This window comes from Megascapheus bottae, chromosome 1, assembly GCF_031878675.1.
Source record: "Megascapheus bottae isolate mThoBot1 chromosome 1, mThoBot2.hap1, whole genome shotgun sequence".
NCBI classification, from domain to species: domain Eukaryota; kingdom Metazoa; phylum Chordata; class Mammalia; order Rodentia; family Geomyidae; genus Megascapheus; species Megascapheus bottae.
The window spans coordinates 46,969,530-46,991,593 of NC_143509.1; the positions used below are offsets into that span (position 1 = coordinate 46,969,530).

At 39.7% G+C, this 22,064-nt stretch overlaps 1 protein-coding gene across 3 annotated transcripts in view; it reads left to right on the top strand.

Moving 5' to 3' along the window:
* The window catches only part of Lpp (LIM domain containing preferred translocation partner in lipoma), a 641,447-nt gene that overhangs the window by 51,659 nt on the left and 567,724 nt on the right, over positions 1–22,064 (top strand). For all 3 annotated transcript variants that reach the window (XM_090343772.1, XM_090343782.1, XM_090343791.1), the window contains one exon: positions 7,547–7,670. The gene's annotated coding sequence lies outside the window, so the exon portion shown is untranslated. The remainder of the gene's footprint in view (positions 1–7,546; positions 7,671–22,064) is intronic.

Here is a 22,064-nt window from a genome sequence, read left to right on the forward strand (position 1 = left end):
TTTTTCTATTAGTCCATCAACACATGGGCTTCAAGAAGGGGCACCTGTTCTAAACATGTCAGTCCACATGGAAACAGGAGTCCTTGTAATTCAGCCTCACATACTAATTGTTCTCATAAGAGTCCACCTGTATAAGTATTATTGTTTCCATTTTACAAATGAGCAAACTGTGCCCTCATTATAAAGAAGTAGTGTGTTCAAGGTTTTATAATGGATATGTGGGAAACATCCAAGACAGGGATGTGTTCCTTTGGTTTCAGGGTTCCCAACACATTTTCCTTGTCCATTCACTGGAATACTTACACTTGAACCAGGGTCTGAAATTTGTTTAATGAGCCTCATAGATTTTTTTTTCTTTTTTTTTTTTTATCAAGGTCAGGATCTACAAAATATATGTAGCATTTCTTATTCCCAAAGTCAAAGCCAGTGAACAATGTTTACCTTGTACATTGACCCTAAAGGACCTGAGAGCCCATTATTTCCCATCCTGGCCCAGATCCTCAAAGGCTATTTGCTTGGTCAAAGGCCTTAGAGCACAGAATCTCAAGGAAAGCCAAAAATGATGTCACAGTTGTCCTTTAACATAGATTCCTCTCCTGGTATTTAGTGGCTTTAAGAAATGATTCCTGCCCCTACTGTCCAGAGCCTCTTATAACCAGACACTAATACACCATGTACTTCCTTGATGCTTCTGCTCATCCACTCTCATATCAGTGCATTCCCTGCCTCCCCCCAGACATACCCTGCATGTGTTCACATTTGTACTTTAGCCCATGCTGTTTCTTGAGCCTGAGATGACCTTTCCCATATCCATCTGTAGAATTCCTCCTTCTTCCATAAACATCTGCACAGATGCTACTTTCTAAAAAAGGAATCCCTATCAACATCTGTTCCTCACCATCCATTCCCTTGCACTAGAAGTGATCTCTACTCTATTCTTCAGTGAGTCAGTGAATAGAGGATAAAATAAGGGAGCTTTGGATTTGAACCCTGCTGTGGTCCTTACTAGCTATTGGTTAACTTACTTGATCCTGAGGGTGGGGTTTCTTTTCTTTTCTTTTCTATTCTTTTCTTTCTTTCCTTTCTCCCATCTTTCTTCATTCATCAAATGGATCTGGGATCATTCTGTATTATGGTGCAATATGAAGATTTTCAGTGCTTCTTCTTTGGCCGTCACTTGCCTTCATATTTTTTTTTTTTCATCTCTTCTAGATGGAGAGCCCTTTAAAAGCAGTGAGGTATCACACTTTCCTGGAGGCTTTGAATATCTGAGAACTACAAGGGCTCCTTGAAAGGAGAGATTCTGTACAGTTTAACACATGACATAAGGGCATGCTTAGTGCTAGTTACAGATTCTAGTCTTATGGTTCCAGGTTGGCCAGGAGCTTGGTAATGTGGTGCATTAGCATATAGAGAGAGGACAAGGTAGTTCAGATTCTATCTTCTGCTTCTTGAGAGATAGCAAAGAGGCTTCCTCTCTCCCAATCTTATCTCTTAATTCAAGGAGGTAAGTGGTGCTGATGGAGGCAGAGTTCTGGTTGTCCTAGGGACATGGGACTCAGGTTCTTTCCTGGGTCTTACACTGGGTCCTATCTCAGGGATAAGAGTTCCATATTTAAAGGAAAGGGACAATGGAGATATGGACGTGGGTCTTTTTTCAGAAAGAGCTCCTTTCAGAAACAGTTCTTCTGACATTCTCATTTATGCTATGATTGGAAGCTGACTACGGAAGAATTCATTTCTCAAAGTGATGGCTCTACCATTAGCTTTGTTTTGCATCTCTAACCACAGTACAGCCTCTGGACCTCAAACTCCAGTGTTTCCACCTGGGTGGGACCCAAAATCCTCCATGATCTTTCTCCAACATTCCTTTCCAGCTTCATGTGTAACTGCATCCCTTCAGTCCTCCACCATCGGCCTCACTACATTACTCACTTTCCCTGAGAACACCATGAACACATTCTACTCAAAGCCTTTGCACATTGTGTTCTCTGGGCTTAATTTCCCTCCTCTTCTACATGGGGATCCTCTTGGGAGTTCAGGCATAGTTTAGAAGTCACATCCTCTGCAGAGAACTTCCAGATCCTCACTTAAGGCATTCTCTGGACTTGTGCTTTTGCTTTATATGAGCACAGGGGACAAAAGTGTTGTCCTGTCCTGTGTGTTCCAGCACTTTTCCAATGTGGTGCTAAGCTCTCGGAGAGGTCTAGATGTGCTCAGCTCATCACCTCCACTTACTAGGTCCTCACAATGTCTCATCGAAGATGGGACGTGCTGGCAAACGTCTGTCTACTGCACCGCAGTGACTGTGGCATCGTGACCTCTAGAGGACTTTTCTTCATCCATAGTAAGGTTATTCAGGATTTCATTAATCTGTCACTCAAGTCATTTGTATTAACCTGATATTAGCATATTGTTAATCATTCTCAGGCCTATGTCCCATCTACCAACTGATCTTTGCTGGGTCCCCAACCCTTTTATTTCACTTATGCACATAACTGCAAAGTGGAAGGCAGGAAAGATTACTTGATTAGATATGAAAGATGAGCCTTTTTCTTTTCTTTTGAAAATGTAACCTTTATTTTTATCTTAACAATGAGGGTGTTTATACGGTGTGTTTCTGCCTAGAGCACAATAACAACATATTCTAGCTGTATCAGCAGTGGATAAAGCCTATGTCATGAAGACCTGGAATGAAATTCTGGTGTATGAATTCTGAAATCTCAGGCAGGTGTTCAACTTGCCGATCTTCAGTTTCTTCAGTGTACAATTGGGAAAATGTTACAGAGGGTTTATAGAAAACCTAAGTAAGATTTTAGACATGAAACTGAGACTTAATGTATTTCGAAAAATGCATTTGAAGGAACTGGCAGCTTGACCTTGTGGTAGAGTGCCTGACTAGCATGCATGAAGCCCTGGGTTCCATTCCTATATGAAAAAAATGAAAGTGGTGTTGTGGTTCAAGTGGTAGAGAGCTAGCCTTGAGAAAGCCCAAGGACTATGCCCAGGTTCTGAGTTCAAGCCTTACTCCTATCAAAAAAAGGTAATTGAAGACCATTTTTTAAATTTTTTATTTTTTATTAAATTTTATTACTTAATTTTATTTGTGAGGGTTTTTATGGCTTACTAGTTATTTTATTTTATTTTATTGTTGGGGTGATATACAGAGGGATTACATTTACATTTGTCAGGTAGTAGGTGCATTACTTCTCGCACACTGATACCCTTCTCATGTTTTTTGTCCCCATTTTCCTCCCTCCATCCCCTACCAATCATCTTGTTTTTCCCCCTTCCCTTCCCTATATCAAATAAACAAATAAATGTATATACAGTATACCAGGTAACAAAGTCAGATTAAGGAACAACTTGAGATTAACGATAAGGGAAAAAGAGAAGAGAAATAATGTAGTACCTTAAGAGCAACAATCACACAAGATAAACCTCTTATTTCTATACCCTTACTTGTTTTAAATAGCATTGATAGCAATTATAGGAAAGCATTAAAATTCCTTTGTATTGGCGCTGAGGCTCAAATGGTAGCTTGGAGCTAAAGAGCTCAGGGATAGTGTTCAGAGTTCAAGCCCTACAACTGACCCAAAAACCAAAAATAAATTCCTTTGTGTTGGTTGAAGACCATTTTTAAAGTAACATTTTCAAAAGCTTGCTTTGAAATAAAATACTTAGATATGTACGTTTGCATATATGACTTGATCTTTTTCATTTTTATTTTTCTCTTCTATTGTGTTGTGGCTTGAACTCAGAGCCTCTCTCTCTCTTACTTAGCTTTTTTCTTACCAAGGCTGGTGCCCTAACACTCTAGCCAACCCTTCATTTCTGGCTTTTTGTTGGTCAGTTGGAGATTAAGGATCTAGAGGACTTTACTTGCCTCGACTGGCTTTGAACCTCAGTTCTTCATCTCACAGCATCCTGAGTAGTTTGGTTTATGGATGTGAGTCATTAGCACCAAGCTAACATGGTATTTTGAATGAAAACATCAGTAAAATTACTTTCAGAGAACATGCAGTGCCTAATTAACTTAGAGAACATGACTAGTGGATAATACTGAGTTTTGGTCCAAATGAAGTAGAATGACGGAATCACAGGTTTTGAGAAATTGTGGAGCCCTTGGAAGGAGATCAGCAGGAATGTTTGCGTGCGACAGGCAGTCTCAGTGCTGCACATATAGGGCAAGGAACCCAGGAAATCATTGTACCTGATGGCTAGGTAATGTTAACACTGTTTTGTTGACAGCAAAACTTGAGCTGGGAGAGGATAAGATCATTTATAGAAGTCAAATATTAAAGACTTGCATTTCAAATCACACTCATGATGAAATTCTTTATGTTTACAGGTATGACAAGGCCTGTCTTTACTTTGATGATTCTTTACCATTTCCTTTAGGGGTACCCACTAATTAAGAGCTAGATAAAGTAATGGAATCTGCTGTTTTGATGTCCCATAACTTGTTTTTAATGAATCTAGATAAGTGTCTCTACTTTTCCTTCCAAGAATCTGTTTCTTTTCTGCTCCTCTGGCTGTACTCATCCATCTCCTTCCCCTCCCCTCCCCTCCCCTCCCCTCCCCTCCCCTCCCCTCCTCTTCTCCTTCCCCTTTTCCTTTTCTTTTTTTTCATATATTTTTTATTGTAATTAATAGAAGGGTTACATTATATTCAGATAGAAGGTGCATTACTTCACATACATTGATACCCTTTCTCATGTCTCCGGGTCCCCATTTCCCTCCCCCCACCCCACCCCTCATCTTGTTTTCCCCCCTTCCCTATCCAGTTTCAAATAACCAAATACAAATATATCCAAATATCAGATAACAAAGTGAGATACTGTAACAATATGAGATAACCAAGGGATAGCAAAAGAGATGAGAGATATCATAGTACATTAAGGACAGCAAGAGTGTTCCATATGTTCTTTTCAAAATTGCAGGTGGGAAGTAAAATCCACTGACCATTTCCATTCTTTTCTGCCATGATGTGAACAAGGTGATAGGGGACTGGTATTAAGAGCCATGGACATCATCTTATCCTGTCACTAACAGGAAAAACTTCAGGCCAATCTCTCCTTTTACTTTCATGTATAAAATCTGAACGTGCTACTAGGTGATCACTAAGATTAAAATTCTGCACGTTTTGTAGTGTCAAAACCATCAATTTCTGTGGAACTGCGTAATCCTGCAGCTGTTTCTCTGATACTTTTCAATCTTTAGATTTAATCTATTCAACAATGTATAAATTTTAAAGGGAAGCATTTATAGATTCCTCTGAAATATAAGGGTGGAGGGGGGATAAATGGATGTTAAAAAATAGAAAACAACCAATTAAATAGTATATAGCATGTAATTCTCCTTGGAAACTTACCGCAAAATTGAGGAGCATTTTTAACAACTGGTAATTTAAATTGCATTTGAACTCTGCTAATGGTTTGTTTTCATGGGAACTTCAATCATTTCACAGCGGTTCTTTAGCAAAGCTGCTCGTTCTCTTTAAGGGAAAGGAGAAAAAATATTAAGTGAGTAGTTCACTACAGAAAAGGTGCATGGATGGAAGCTGAAGAGTATGAATATGGCTCCCTCAGGGACAAGGTTGGAGAGCTGTGCCTTTTGGTGGCATTTAAAAGTCTAGGAAGTCAGATGTTCTTTGCTGCTATTTAGAATCTATTGTGATCTCCCTCCCCCTACTCTGTCTTTCCAAAAAGGAGCTTTGGGTTTGGGGGGCTCTGGCTTTGAAGGGTGTGAGCTGCCCCTCTTTTGTTTTCTCCTCCCAGTCCTGGGTACTGTCTTGACCTGAACACTGTCCTGGGGCTTTCTCAAGGCTAGTGCTCTACCACTTGAGCCACCGCCTCACTTCCAGCTTTTTCTATGCATGTGATACTGAGGAATCGAACCCTGGTCTTTGTGCATGCTAGCCAAGCATTCTACCACTAGGCCAAACTCCTGCCCCACCCCCATCCCCTAGCTGCCTTTTTATACTTTTCTAAAATTGTAGTGGCCCTAGTTCTAATGTCAACCTCGTAACAACCCATTCCTCAGCAAATTCAAAATGGCGCTTCTCAATTGAAATGACATTGAGAGTCCTGATGTTTTTAGGGCCAGTATGTATCATAGGATCCATTGCTTTACTGGGTTTATCTTGATTAAGCTCCAGTTTCATTACCTATTTTCTTTTAGATATTGAGGTGGTTACTTGGAGAGCTTTGAAGCTGGTGTTTAGAAGCCTGTGTAAGTCCTGCTTCTGCTCCAAAGCGATTGTGAAACTGAGGGAAAGTCTGTCTGCCCAGTTAATTTGTGTCCTCTGTCAAAGTAGATAGCAGGAAGATAATAGTCTGTACTATCTGTTACTAATGGTGGCTTTCCTGTATAAGTGGGCCCAAGCCTGGCTCCTCAGTTCTTTTCTGGACTGTTTGATAACTTGTGGTGGGCTATTTTTAAGGTCTTTGCAAAATTTAAGCTCATAGAAGCACTTGAAGGCAGATAATATATAGGAAACAATCTTATAATTTTGGTGAGGATGTGGTAAAAATCACAACAATAAGAATGGAGGTGGAAGTTTTTCTAGTATATTTCTCCTGTACACACCACAGCCTGTTGCTCTTGAATACTTTTTTTCTGTTGGAATATTCATTACATTATCTTCAGAGAAGAGAAATAGATCTTGATGAAATAAATCCTCAGCTGAGAATTTTCAAAAAGTGTTAAGATGTTTCAAAAACTGTTAAGATGTTTTATTAGGTCTCTCTTTCCAGCCAAGGAAACTATAGTTCAGAGGTATCACCAGGTCCTATAATTTGAAATTTGTTTACAAATTCCTATTCTTTTTCCATTTTTATGTGTGTAGTTCAAATTCATGTATCCATTTTCGTCTTATTTAAAATGTATCTTGCCGGGTGTGATGGCTCACTCCTGTAATCCTAGCAACTCAGGAGGCTGAGATCTGAAGATTTTGGTTCAAAGCCAGCCCTAGCACTAAAGAACATGAGACTCTTATCTCCAATTAATCTCTAGAAAGCAGAAAGATAGGTTGTGGCTCAGGGGTAGGGTGGTAGCCTTGACCTTCAGAGCTGAGAGACAGCACCCAGGTGCAGAGTTCAAGCCCCAAGACCTCCCCCCCCACACACAAAATTAAAAAGTAACTTGGCTTGGGGTGTAGCTCAGTGGCAAAATGCTTCCCTAGAAAGTGTAATGACCAAGGTTTGATCCACCAGAAAAGAGAAGTAACAAAATTAGTTAAAATAAAAAAAACCCAAACAAACTGTATCTGATCTGTCCTTTCCACCTCCATTATTAAGAGAACTGAGCTATGAAGACTGAGGCTCCAGTATACTTTTTCTCCATCATTGTGAGACATATGTGTGACATGAAAGTGTTAAGTGTGGATGGGGTTTTAAGAGACAAGAAGTAAGCCAGTAGAGCTGAGGTTTTCAAGGAAGCTGGTATCATCTCAGTATGGTCTATTTAGATACTTTATAAACTGAGAAGTTGGGAATCTGTAAGATCCTAGAGATTTAAAGCAATTTTCTTTTGTTTTCTATAGGTCGGAAGACTAAGGCTCAGAGGTAGAAGCGCAGAGGGCACTAGCACTAGCACTGTTACTATTCTAGTGCTTTTGTATTCTTCTACTGAGTAGTCGCTGGAGGGAAGGTGCTTTTCTTCAGCTGGTGAGTCCTACACAGAAAAGAAGATGTTTCTCTTTTAAAACTAATATTAATGACTTTAAAAAAATCAATGTTTTTTATTTAAAACATAGACAATTGTATCTAGAATTAAGATGACCAAAATGTCCTCTCTTTTTTTTTTTTTTTGTGCATTGATTTCCTTGGCAGTGGACAAGCTATAATATTGCCAATAAAGCTGGTGCTGTTGCAATTCCACTACTTGGCATTTACCTAATCATCCAGAAACAAGGGCATACTAAATCCACTAGCACAACGATGTTCATTGCAGCAATATTTACCACAGCAAAGATATGGAACCAACCCAGATGCCCCTCAGTAGATGAGTGGATCAACAAGATGTATTTATACACAATGGAATTCTATGTTGCTGTCAGAAAGAATGACAACACCCCATTTGTAAGGAAATGGAAAGACTTAGAAAAAAATCATATTAAGGGGAGAAAGCCAGACACAAAGGAACATAGGCTCAGTGGTTTCCCTCATTTGTCATAATCAGTAGAAACCTTGGGCTCTCCTAGCAGAGTTTTGCAATAGAACAAAACTTAGATACATAAGGCCATATAGAATGATGCTAAAGCCATATAGAATAAGGCCATATAGAATGACCTCCAGGATATAGAAACAAAAGCCATATAATGAGTGATTGTTGTCCTTAATGTACTATCTTATCTTTCATCTCTTTTGCTGTCCTTGGTTATCTCATATTGTTACAGTATTTCCCCTGGTTATCTGATATACTGTATATATGCGTATTTGCTTATTTGAAGTTGGATAGGGAAGGGAAGAAAACAAGATGAGGGGTGGGGGTGGGGGGAGGGAAATGGGGACCAAGACATGAGAAAGGGTTGGTGGGTGGAGTAATGCATCTTCTGTCTGGTGAACATAATGTAACTCTTCTATTAATTACAATAAAAATATATGAAAAAAGTAAAAAAAAAAAAAAAAGCTGGTGCCGTTGGCTCACAACTATAATCCTAGCTACTAAGAAGACAGATCTGAGGATCAAGGTTCGAAGCCAACCTTTGTAGGAAAATTTGTGAGACTCTGACCTCCAATTAACTACCAAGAAAAGCCAGAAGTAGAGCTGTGGCTCAAGTGGTAGAGCCTTAGCTTTGAGCAAAAAAAGCTCAAGGACAATGCTCAGGCCCCAAGTGTAAGCTCTAGGACACATACACATGATGATGATGATGATGATGATGATGATGATGATGATGATGATGATAGTAATGCCAGTAAAATATGCAGAGAAGAAACTGGCAAATAATGGGAAGAATGATGATTTCAGGATGTCATTTATTATATTATTTCCTTCTTTCATTTTTGGCATAAAGAGAATTGTTCTTGACCAAAATAAAAATATCATGGAACAGCGATATGGGCATTTTCGAGGAAAGAAAGCAATATTGAGTGTCTCTTTTGTTTATCCCATGTATGCTACCTTGTCTTTTGTAATCATATTTGAATTTTCCCTTTTAAGGTGTAGGGGAGGCAAAACTGGCTTAAACAGATGGCATGAGCCAGTGTGTTAGGAATTGGCTAGTGGTCTATTGCAAGATAAATATGAATCTTGCTACTGGTCTATAAGGGAAAAATGGTGAGCAGGAAAGAAGTTTTCACTTGTGTTTTGGAGCACTTTGGTGCTTAGTGGATAGATTAGAATATCACGTTAAGAGAATCCTGGGTTGTAGGACAGCCTGGGTTGTGGTATGATCTGTAATAAACCATGGGGAGTTCTCACTGACGTTTCCATTGTGTCTAGCTTTGTGGTCTCCATGTTGATGCATTGTCCTGTATGTTCCAAGGATTGGCATTATATAAAAAATATTCTACATAAATAATAACATTATTCCAAAGTAACTCTACGTGAGTTTGTGGTATGGGTTTTCAAAGCAGAGCAGATGCTGTAATTATTGATAAAACTGAACTTTATTTGAAAACATGTTGAGCTAATAGGATTTTTTTAGACACACTTCATCATTTTAATAAAACATAAGGGTTGGAGAAATTGCTGAACTTTCTAGTAATTTTTTTCTACCAATATGATAACAAAGAAGCTTATATCAGAATTTCTTCAAGAATACCCACTCCCTCCCCTCCAATTCTACATGATACTTATACACAGGTCAAGAAAATATCCCCTGGGATATTTTAGTTTCAGTAGCTTTGTAGTCAAGTATCCCATCCCATTGTTTGCTTTTCAAATTAGTGGCCATTAGTAATCTTTTATCTGTCTTTTCTTGATGAATGTGCAACTGACTTTTTATTCCCCTGTTAGTCTTCAGAGTATCAAAGGCTGGAACACTTTGACTTTGACTCTTAACAGTTTAATCTCTAAAAGTCTCAAAAATAGTATGGGATGTTTCTTCCACTAAGAAACATGGTGGCTCACACCTGTAATCCTAGCTACTCAGGAGGCTGAGATCTGAGGATCACGGTTCAAAGCCAGCCTGGGCATTAAAAAGTCCGTGAGACTCTTATCTCCAATTAATCTCCAGAAAACCAGAAGTGGCACTGTGGTTCAATGGATAGGGAGGTAGCTTTGAGCTGAAGAGCTCAAAGACAATGACGAGACTCAGAGTTCAAGTCCCATGACTGAAAAAAAAATGGAGTTGGATTTAAAGTGATGTAATAGGAGAAATTGTCTTCACAGGAGTGAGTTGAAGAATCTTAAGGGTTTTTGTTGTCTGTAAGCTAGTTATAAACTAGCAGTAGCTTCTGTCTTCTGAAGTGTTGTTATACTTTTAGACTACATTATACAAGCCAGTTAGATAGGTGATCCTGCAGGAGCCTGGAAATTGGCAACTCTGAATATAAAATAGACTTCAGGCTCTACTTGAGCAGGACATTGTTTCTCTGCAGACTCCTTTACCCTTTCTCTTTGCTTTGATGTTGGGTCCATCTTCCTCAGTATGCTTTACCTTACGGTTGTGAGATAGCTGTCTACTGCAGTCCGGGCTGTGGACATCCTCCTTCCTGTCTTGGGGAGAAGAGCCCCATTTTCCTGTTTCCAAGTGTTCTTTATACTGAACAAGTTATCACTGAGGCCAAGAAGATTGGAATTGGCTATTTGCCATCCAGGGCTCTGTTTGATTTGGATTTAGAGACAGTCTTACCTAGACTTAGGTCACCTGTTTGGAGAAATGTCTTGAAGGAATGTCCAGGTACTCTAAGAAAGAGGAAGGATGATTAGAAGCTTTGTGGCAACCATAGATGCTACCTGCTTATCACCCTTTATCTTTAATGGCTCCTCATCTTTCTGAAAGGGACCTTTATACCTGTCTACATGAGGATGCTGAGAACAGCAGAACTGATGTTTTACTAGGAACACCCATGAGATTGGAAAAGCCAGATGACTGGAAAACAAAGGATCAAGACCTTCGTGAGTGTGAAATCCCACCAGAAAAGGGCATTCATGGGAGTAATCTCATAGTTTAGAAGGATTTTTGGTATATGTAATGGGTACACTGTATATTTTATAATGAATAGAAAAAATAAATCCAGCGATAGCAAAGTGTCCTCTTCTCTAAGGGTATTTTATTAGACATTGGCTGAGTCTCCACTGAATAGTTAGAGGAATTCTAGCACAGATGAGCCTGGATGACACAGTTTTATGAGAGTGAAACAAATGGCTGGTTAGAAAGAGACCACAGGGACTAGAAGGGCTTCAGAAGTTTGTGAGTGTATAAAAAGTCAGAGTGTGGCAAGATTGTGTAAACAGAAGGCCTGCCAAGTGTTTGTTGTGCAACTCTCAACACACAACATCTCTCTGCCCTCATTTTCCTAATCTCAGAAACCGCCAATAATTATTGTTTCTCATGCTTGTTATTGGCAATTTCGTGGAGGATGTTTCTTCAGTTTGCTAAACTATAAAGTATGATTGGTTCACCGCTGATCCTTTATTGCTGTTTTTTTATTCTCTTCCTCCTCCTCCCCCTCCTCCTCCTAGTCCTCTTCTCCCTCCATCTCTTCCTCCCCCTCCTCCTCCTCCTCCCTTTTCTTCTCCTCCACCTCCTCCTCTTGCCCTTCCTTGCTTTTCATGTCAGTCCTAGGACTTGAACACCTGAGTTCTATCCCTGAGTATTTTTGTACTACTACTTGAACCTCAGCTCAACTTTCAGCTTTTTGGTGGTTAGGATTGGAGATAAGTCTCCTGGGCTGGGTATGAACTTTATACCTTAGATCTCAGCCTCTTGAGAAACTAGGTTTACAAATATGAGCCACTGGCACCTGTCTTGTTTTGTTCTTTAAATATTCATTTTCACTATAGAGAAGAATAAGGTAATATGTCATGTGCCAGTATAATATATAATTGATGCATCTCTTTTCTCTCAAACTGGTGCTGGTGCTTCATTCTATCCTTTTTTTTTTGGTTGTGCCAGTTTTAAGGTTCTGGGCCTGGGCAATGTCCCTGTACTCAAGGCTAGTGCTCTACCACTTGAGCCACTACTCCACTTGTGGCTTTTTGGTAGTTTATTAACGATAAGAGTTTCAGACTACTGCCCAGGGTGGCTTTGAACCATGATCCTCCTTATCAGTCTCCTAAGCAGGCAGGGTTATAGGCATGAACCACCAGCATCCAGCTTTATCTTATCTGTGAAAGGAGTTAGAACTGGGACTTTTTTTTAGTAATGATAACTAATGTTGAAATGGAATTGTGAATTATTTTGCCTTTTCACATTTGTTTTTGCACATAGTAGGGGAGATATGAACAGGTAAACTCAGAGATCCAGGCAGTTCATTGTTTGAAAGACCAGATCCCCATTTCCCTCCCCTCCACACTCCCAATAGAAGGTGTGCTTGACTCTGAGTCTGCTTGACTCTTGATTTGTTTGGCTAGATAATCATACTTTCTGCTCTAGGCATGACTAGCTGGGGGGGGGGCAGGAAGTAAATATTTCCCACTGTTGATACTAAAGTGCAATTGTTGATTGTTGCCAAGGGCATTTGGTTTTAATATTTCCTCTTTGGTTCTAAGAAGTATTAGGTATTAGTTTGTGACGGAAACAAAATATTGGCTGCTTCCATTTGAGGTGAATGCTTTGGCTCTCTCTCCAGTTCCTTGATCAGGTAGTTTTGAAGCATTAGTGACCATCTGCTTAGCCAGATTTGTTGTTGTTTCATTTGTAATTTGCTTCAAAAATCAGAAAGGGACTTACTGAGTCTGAGCAGTGATGATAGTTTCTTGAAAATCTGGCTCTTGGTGAAACCCTGGACCATCTTGTAGGGGTTGTATTTTCTGTCCATGGGGGTAAATAAATGGTAGAGCAATCATTCTTCTTTGACTTTTCTTTCAACTCCAGAGTCTTCTATTTCTTTCCTTCTGTCACCATGGGAATGGCATTAGGTGATTGATAATTATAAAGGTACTCCCTGATTTTTCAGAAAGTAATAGTTGAGGAAGACATGTAAAAGAGAGTATACAGTAGAAAAATATTGTTTCCAGTGTATTTATTAATCACCAATCAAGTGTCAGAACTCTTGCTAGGTGTTTGAGTGATTGGGATAAATAAGTAGGTTATAGCCTCAGAGCCCACAGGCTCTGGATGAAGGGTCTGGAGAGTAAAAGATGGATCACATTTGGAAAACTTTCTCTGAGGAGGGGATCTGATTTCAGGGAGAAGGCTTAGTGTTTGACTTGGATTACTATGGCCCTATTTTGGCCTGCTAGTCAAAGGTGAATATTGATTCCTTCAAAAATAGATGTAGATCCTATCAGAATGTGGCCTGGTAGGTAAGGTATCACACGTTCACTGTCCAGTTCACTTCTCATGATAAGCTGCTACAGAGAGTATTGTGTTCTTGATACAGTGTGGTCATATCCGCAATCATATCTATATGGCGAGATCATGCCTGGATATATATCACAAAGCTTGAAAGCACTGCATGTTTGGGAACAAGAATTTCTGTCAAGATGTGAGTTTCTTTCTAGGGTTCATAAAAACAATAATGAAATTGGTGTGACTACTTAACTATTTCAGGGCTGGTTCAGGCTAAAATCTGAGGATTGAGGGTTGGAGCCAGCACAGGTAGACAAGTTTGTGAAACTCTTTATCTCTAATTAACCAGTGAAAGGCCAGAAGTAGAAGTTTGATTGGAAAAAAAAAAAAGCCAAGCATGAGTGTAAGTCCCAGAATTACCTATCTGCTGCTATATAACAAAGAGCCCCAAATGTTAACCAAACATGTCTTTTTTTTAAACTTTATTTTGTCAGGGTGGTGTATTGAGGAGTTACTATTATATTTGTAAGATAGTAAATACATTACTTCTTGAACATTGTTACTCCTTCCCATGTTCTTCTCCTACTTTCCCTCCCTCTATGCCTTCTCAAGTTGTAAAGTTCATGCCCAACACCAACACATTATGAATATTGCTGTTACATTTCTTATCTCACAGTTTGGAATGTGGGAACAGCTTAAATAGGGTACCTAAGGCTTTCACATGAGATTGTAGACTATTGTCTCCATTGAAAGCTTAATGGGGAAGTCCCACTACCAAGCTCATTCACATAATTGTCTGAAAGATTTTCTCTCTATCAATTGTTGGGGTGGTGGCTCCATTTCTTTCTCAGGTGGGTCTCCCCATAGGGCACCTTTCTTTTTTCTTTTCTTTTCTTTTTTTTAAAGAATTTATTAATGTTGATTTTTACATCATGTTTTAAATGACAAGTTTAACAAACAAGGGCACTTTTCTTAACTGGTTGCCCTCAGGTAACTGAGCTAGAGGGAGTTCTAAGATGCAAATAACTTTTTGTAATCTCATCTTGGAAGTGATGCACTCTTTTATTAGGCTCACCCCTCTAATTCTAGCTGCCCAGAAAGCTGAGATATGAGGATTGCAGTTGGATGTCAGTCTGGTCAGGAAAGTCAGTGAAACTCTTAAGTTCAGTTGACTCTTAAAAACCTCGAGTTAGAGCTGTAGCTCCAGTGATAGAGTGCCAAGACTCTAAGTTCAAGACCTAGGGGGCGAGAAGTGCATCACTAAAACCAGCTCTCCCTGGAGGAGAAGGGAACAGAACAGAATTACCCAGAGATAGAATTGTGGGGTCCATATTGGGAGATCTGTGCTACTGGTAGTCCAAGTTGCTGGGATATGCTAAGGTGACCTAAAGAATCAACTCAGCCTTTCTTCTGTGGATCAGCTCTATGATTTGGGGTAAATCTCTGTTTTAGGGGAAAACCACAGTAGTCTAGAATGCAGAATTGGCATGGCTTTTCAGAAGAAAAACACAAGATTTCAATTAACACTGTGTTCTTCTACCTCTGCAGTTCTGCTCTCCTTAGCACTTGGAGCTGCTTTGGGGCAAAATTCTTGCTTGAGCTCTTTGAGGTGTAGGTGAGCCAAGGAAGGGGCAGATTCCAAGGCCCCCCAGCCAGTGAAATGAGGACTTACAAAATTTCTCAGTATTTGTTTTCTACCATGCCACTGTGTTTCTGCCTTGTAGCAAACTTCACCCATCCTTAAGTCCTGTTTTTACTTTCTTTTTCTCCTATCCTAGAAACAGATTATACAAAAATAGGCCAAAATTTGGCATCTTAAGTCTCAGTATTGACCCTCTTATTACATTTCAGGGATCTGTTTCTCCTGTTGGGTCATGCTATGCCCTGAAAAGTTGCATAAATCATTATTAGTTGGCTCAGACAGTGTGTCTCTGCAATTATGAAAAACATTTGTATTAGGAATAGGGGACCAATGCACAATAGTTCTGTGAGACTGACGGGATCTGACAAGAAACTCCAGCCATTCCTTCTCTCTGGCAGAAAGTTTCATTTCCAGGGCATCTATCCTCCTTTTCCCCCCCAACTAAAGTAGTCTTTTTATAAAATCAGGCTTGCAGTTCATTTTATAGAAGGTGACACTTTCCCTTACCTCCTAAAAGAGTTCATGGAAATGAGAGACTTAAAAATAATGAACAGGGTTATTAATAGTCCTGTATCCAAAATGAAGAAAACATAGTTTGGGTCGTTAAAAACATCACTGCCTAGGATGTTTATACTATTGGGTGCCTTTTACTTTTTGTTTTAGTTTTTGATTGATGTTGGGACTTGAACTCAGAGACTGGGTGCTTTCCCTGAGCTTGTTTTGCGCTGTACCATTTGAGCCACAGTGTACTTAGGATTTTTTGAGTAGGTTTTTAGAATAAGAATCTCAAGCAGTCTCACCCCTAGCCTAGTTTAAACTTTTTTTTAAATTGAGATTATAAGTAAGAAATGGAAATTTAACTAGGTACTGGTGGCTCATGACTGTAATCCTAGCTACTCAGGAGACTGAGATCTGAGAATTATGGTTTGAAGCCAGCATGGGAGATGTCTTTTCTCCAAATAACCTCCAAAAAGTGCAGGAAATGGAAATGTGGCTCAAGTGGTAGAGCTGCATCCTTAAGCAGATAAGGCAAGTGAGAGCTCAAGACTCTGAGTTCAAGCTCTAGTAGTGACATAAAAAAAGAATTGTAGTGAATAAAGCAGAATGTTAGTTGTATGTTAGCTGCATAATCTAATGTTATGTCTGAGAAGCATGAGGTATAAAGTGCCTGGCTCAGAGTCTTTCGTGCTCAGAGTGGCAGAGTATAGATAAAGTGCCTAGCCAGTCGTACGTGCACATGAAGTGTTAGTTTTTGTTCCTCTCGACGGTCTCTAACTGCTGGAAATCACCCTTATTTCATTTCTTTGTCAAGCTGTGGTCTCAGTATCTTTACTTCGTGCTGTTCTCTTAGCTGGGGAGACACATGACTCATTTGCATAGCATTCACCCCCTATTTCATGTTTGTCTGAATAATTAAAAGACTTAACATTTATAATTTAGCTCAGTGACTCCCAAGAGATGAATTCAGACTTCATAATAAAATGCTCATGTTTTCTGATATTTGGAAATATAGTAGTTCTGGGAAAAATGTATTCATAAATGGGGTTTTTAAAGGAAGGTCTTTTGGGTCTCACTACTTGAAGTAAGTGATGTTTTTCATCATTAGTCTGTCAAATCCAGAGTGGGAGCTGCAGACAGGTGCTACCATCCACTTATATCTCTGCGTGCCAGTGTGTCTCCCTGGATCTACTCTGGTCTGTGCCTCCTTGGCGCCTCCTTGACCATCTTTAGGATGATATTACCTCATTCCACTTCAATGGCTTAGTTATATCAGTTATTAAGAATGATCTAATATTTTCCTTTTAAATCTGGGGCCCTGGCTTGTTCTATGATTAAGCTGGTGATTTATTTATAATAAGGTATGAGATGGCTGGGGCTACTCTATGATGTCATCTAAGAATGACACACAAAGGAAATAGGCTTTTCTATAATGAAAGTTGAAAGCATTCCTGTGATAGTTTATAGCAGGTTGTTTTTCCCTATTCAGAATGGAAATACATTCCTTAATTTTCCTTCCACCTTGTTTTTTTCTTTTAATCCTCTTTTCCCATTTTGAATTTCAAAGGCCATTAAGTTAATTGAAAAAAGCAAAACAAAGCAAGTCACGTTTAAAGATCATAGAGTCGACGTTTTACTCTTCCAATCTTGTCTTGTCCTCGTCCTCATTTTCCTGCTTACTTGGATTCTGTTCTTCTAAGCATTCAACTGTCTTTACCATGCCTTTGCTGATGCTGCTTGTTCTTGGGGGACGGCACTCCTGATCTTGAATTTTCCACTGCTAAAGACAGAGGCACCACAGTGGATTGTATAGATAACATCCTCTGCAGGCCCACTTAAATGCACCTCTTTCGAGAAGCCTTCTTAAAGCTCCTGCCTTTTTGCTAGAAATGAGCACTTCTTGTAACCTGGTGCAGCAGCAAGCACCTACTCCAAGGAACATTGTAGCCTATCAGAGTTAGAGGTGAAAATGTGACTTTAGAGACTGGAGGAAAGAGATTGGTAATTTGACATTTTAGGCTACCCCTGAGACTGAGGCAAGTCACAGCCCATTTTGGGCTTTGCTTTTCCACATCTGAGCATCTGAGGCATGGTGGTTTGGATTTCATTTCCCATAGCCAAATGGTGTATTGGCAGTGTTTTCTTGAAGTGCTGTATTGACAAGGATCCTTAGGCTGCACGCTGACTATGTCGCTTAGCAATTTGTGCCTTGGTTGTGGGCAGAGAGGTTAGAGCAAAGGCTTATAGGAGGGAGGACTCTTGGCTATTTTTAGAGTAGCTGATTTAAAGTTCTGTTTTGGTTTTAACTTCTGAAATGCTTTGGTTTACTGCTTTTAAGTGTTTTGCTCAAGGTCACATAGCAAGTTAGAGTCCAAAATCAATTCTCAGCTAGATAGTTAAAAGTTACACATTTTAATCTCACATTTAGTCATGTAGACTCCCTGTGAGAGCTGAGAAACTGGAGCTAAAGAACCCTCATGTTCTGTCTGAGTTTGTGGGGTCTTAGGGTCACTTTTACTGTGTTTTTGCTTCTAAAGATTTATGATACTTTCACTATTCTTACTTGTATCAGAGATGACATGTAAAAATCAAGGTCAGAATGGCAGGTTATACTGCTAGCATCTTAACTGGACTGATTTTACCCCATGAATTTATTAGATTCTTCTGGGCACGTGTGTGTGTGTGTGTGTGTGTGTGTGTGTGTGTGTGTGTGTGTGTGTGTGTGTGTGTGTGTGTGTTTGTGTGTGTGTGTGTGTGTGTGTGTGTGTGTGTGTTTGCCAGTACTTGGACTGGAACTCAGGGCAGGGTATTATTCTTTAACTTTTTCACTCAGTATTCATCCTCTACCATTTGAGCTACACGTCCACTTCCAATATGTTGGTGGTTATTGGAGGTGAGTCTCATGGACTATTGTGGCTTTGAATTTTGACTCGATCTCAGACTCCTGAGTAGCTTGGATTACAGGTGTGAGCTAGCACTCTTGGCTCCTAGGCTCTACTTTTAAGCCCAGAAAATATGCTTATGTCCTGCTAAAGGGTAAAAAATTGGGCAAAATTGCCTGTTTACGAGGTCAGCTCAAAAGGCAGATCATAGACCAATGTGAAGAGGACAGAAAACGAGAACAAGAGGACATTGCTCTGTAACACAGAGTAACAAACTCATCTTTTGTCACCCCAGAAAGAATTTTGGGAGAGTGTGCTATGAGCAATGGAAAGACCACATAAAGAAGAGGTTTAATGACAAGAGTTAACAGATGAAATGGAATTTTAGCGTCAAAATGATCTATCTTTGAACATAGGGATAGACACTAATGTTTTACAAGAATGAACAAGTCTTAGGGATTAACATTAATGTTATCGTTTTGTTTATTTATTTATTTTTGTGGGTCATGGGGCTTGAACTCAACCTTAGTGGGCACTGTCCCTGAGCTCTTTAGCTCAAGGCTACTGCCATACTCTAGATCCAAGCCCCATTTCCTATTTTCTAGAAGTTTATTGGAGATAAGAGCCTCAGGTCCTTTTGTGGTGGGTTTGAACCTTGATCCTCACTCAGATCCCAGGCTCCTGAGTAGCCAGGATTACAGGTGTGAGCCACTGCGCCGACTATGATTTTTTTTTTTTTTTTGGAATTTTAAGGATCTAGAATTTTCTGAAGACAGATTTTTGTGTGAGTTAAATAATTTCCCCTTTTAGCTGAAAGCTGTATAGAAGATGATATTCTTCCTTTCTCCATGGAGTTGGCACAGAGAAATGCTGACTTGTCTCAAGCAATCTTTTGTCATACTTAGCATTATTAGTGAGAGAAAACAAAAGATGTCTTCTTACGCTTTTGAGTTGAAAATATGTATATATGTATGTATATAGATATGCATGTGTGTATATGTGTGTGTGTGTGTGTGTGTGTGTGTATGTGTGTGTATGTGTATCACTTAGCACTGGATTTTAACTCAAGGTTTTATGCTGGTCATGCGGTACCACTTGAACCATGCCCCTAGTCCTTTTGTGCTTTAGGTAATTTTTAAAAATGTAGCCTTCTGTTTGCCCAGGATAATGAACATGCCTCACAGGCTCTCCCTTTTATTGGTTAAGATGAGACGCCAATGAACTTTTTACCCAAACTGGTGTCAAATTATGACCCTCACAATTTCTGTCTCAGAAGCGACTGGGTTTGAACTCATGGCCTTGTACTTGCCCACTTTGCTTGCTTGCCTGAGGCTCTACCATGGACATCATGCTCAGCCTACCTTTTTGCTCATAATCTTGGAGATGGAGTCTCTACAACTTTTCTGCCTGGGCTGGCTTTGAACCTTGATCCTCCAGCTTTCAGCCTCACAAGTATCTAGTATTTACAGGTGCGAGTCACTGGTACCTGGATTTTCTTTTGTGAATTTTTTTTTTCAAAAAAAAAGTTCAAGGGAACTGTATTCTGTTGGCACCTGACACCTCTCCTCTCGCTTCAATAATGTGGCTTTTCTTTTCTACCCTGGTGCCTTGCCTGAACATCCAGAGAACACTCAAACTGTGCTGCCATGCGTATAGATGTGTCAGCCTTCTTTCTCCACAGGGCTGTGGAGACTCACTGAATCATGTTTTACGCCATAAGCTCATGGTGTCTAGCATGGTGTTGTGAAAAAAAAAAAACAACAAAACGTTAATGGTGAGTCATTCATTTAAAAACTGTTTTTTTTGAGCATCTGCCATGCACTTTTCTATGGAGACTTGCAAGTAAAATCAGACAAATGAATATGTAGTATTAATGTTTACATGGTAATCTCTATGAAGAAGACATAAATACAGTTGTAGGCACATAAGGTGTTGGGGACACACAGATTTACATTTGTTTTTGATGAGATAAAGCATTTATGATAAGATTTGAGCAGAGGTCTGAATGAAGTGAGATAGCAAGCCAGGATTATAGAGGGTGGAATGGGAAAAAGAATGATTCCAGCTGAGTGAAATGAGTTGTAAGCTTGGTGCATGCTGGAAAGTGAGGAGGCACACAGCTAAGGACAATAATGCAAGCTGGGTGCCAGTGACTCATGCCTGCCATCTTAACTACTCAGGAGACTGAGATGTAAGAATTGTAAAGCTAGCTTGGGCAGGAAGGCAGGAACGTACATGAGACCCATCTCTAATTACTCTTATCTCCTTTTGCATCTGTGGCTCAAGTGGTAGAGTTTCAATTAGCCTTGAAAGAAAAAAGATGAGATACAGTGCTCAGACCCTGAATTCAGGCCCCAGTGCAGGAAGGACACGCTGACTACACACTGAGGATGCTCATGCGAAAAATTGCTTTTGAGACGAAAGAGTCTAATAGAAGGCAGTCCAAAAGATCTTCCTGCTTCTGACTTTTAAGATATAAGAGTGATGGAACAGGTTCTGGCACCGAAGCTCTTGCAGCTCAGTCTGGTGGCTGACAGTTTTCTTTCCCCTCTAACCTGTAGCTCTGGTAGCAGAGCAATCTGGGTTTTTGCACTGTCTCGTGCACCTGTGGGGATGCTGGGCCCGTGCAGATGGGCAATTGCATGCCTAACCACCCATTCAGGCACCCGCTTATTTGTTTTCCACATGCAAATATATACTTTTTTCTCACATAGACTTTATATATTTGTTGCTTCCTCATTTTATTTAAAACAAAACAAATGACCAACCATGTCTGTTGAGGGTAGCAAAATAGAAGCATGAATATTATGGCCTTTGCTGTCTGTGTTGATCACACGGCTGAAAAGGGATCCCAGGCAAATGAGTTTTTTCTGGGCTTAATTTAACTTTTGCTTTGTATCAGCTTCACTTACTGCCATTAATTGGTTTTTATAAAGAAAAGATTTTATAGAGGGGTTATCGTTTTCCCAATACTTCAGGCTTTGGATTTTTATTATGTAGATTTTTATGTTACCTTTTTGGTTTCTGAACTTGGGGCTCCAGTGTCAAAAAATATCATGATAGAGTTTCCCTTCCCCCAGCCTTATTGGCAGGTGATAGCTGCATTCTCCTTAGCCTGGAAATAAACAAATAAACAAATACAAGTCAGTAGCATTTGCCTCTATTGATATGCTATTGTTATTGGTTATGCAATGCCATGCAAAAAGTCACTTTCATTTATCTGGTGTCCAGTTGGTAAACACCAATGGTAGCTAGAGATATTGGATGGGGGATTGCTGTTCTTTTTAATGGCTTTTCAGAGTTCCAGGGTAGGCTATCAAAATTTGTAGATAATTTGGGAATTTATTTCCAAATAACTCACCTTATTGGCTCAGAGAGGCAAAAATGATAGGTTTGAAGTCAGAAGTAGAGACTGGATTTGAACAACTGGAACTCCCTTGGCTCTGTCTAATGGAGAGCGCACACGGCTACCTCTGTGGCCTGGAATGATGAACTGGAGGAACCTCACAGAAGATTTCATTACAAGGTGGGGTTTCTGTGTAAATGGTATCGATCTATGGTGTCTCAGTTTTGTTAAGATTAAAATGCTATTTGATATCATTTGTGTGTGTGTGTGTGTGTGTGTGTGTGTGTGTGT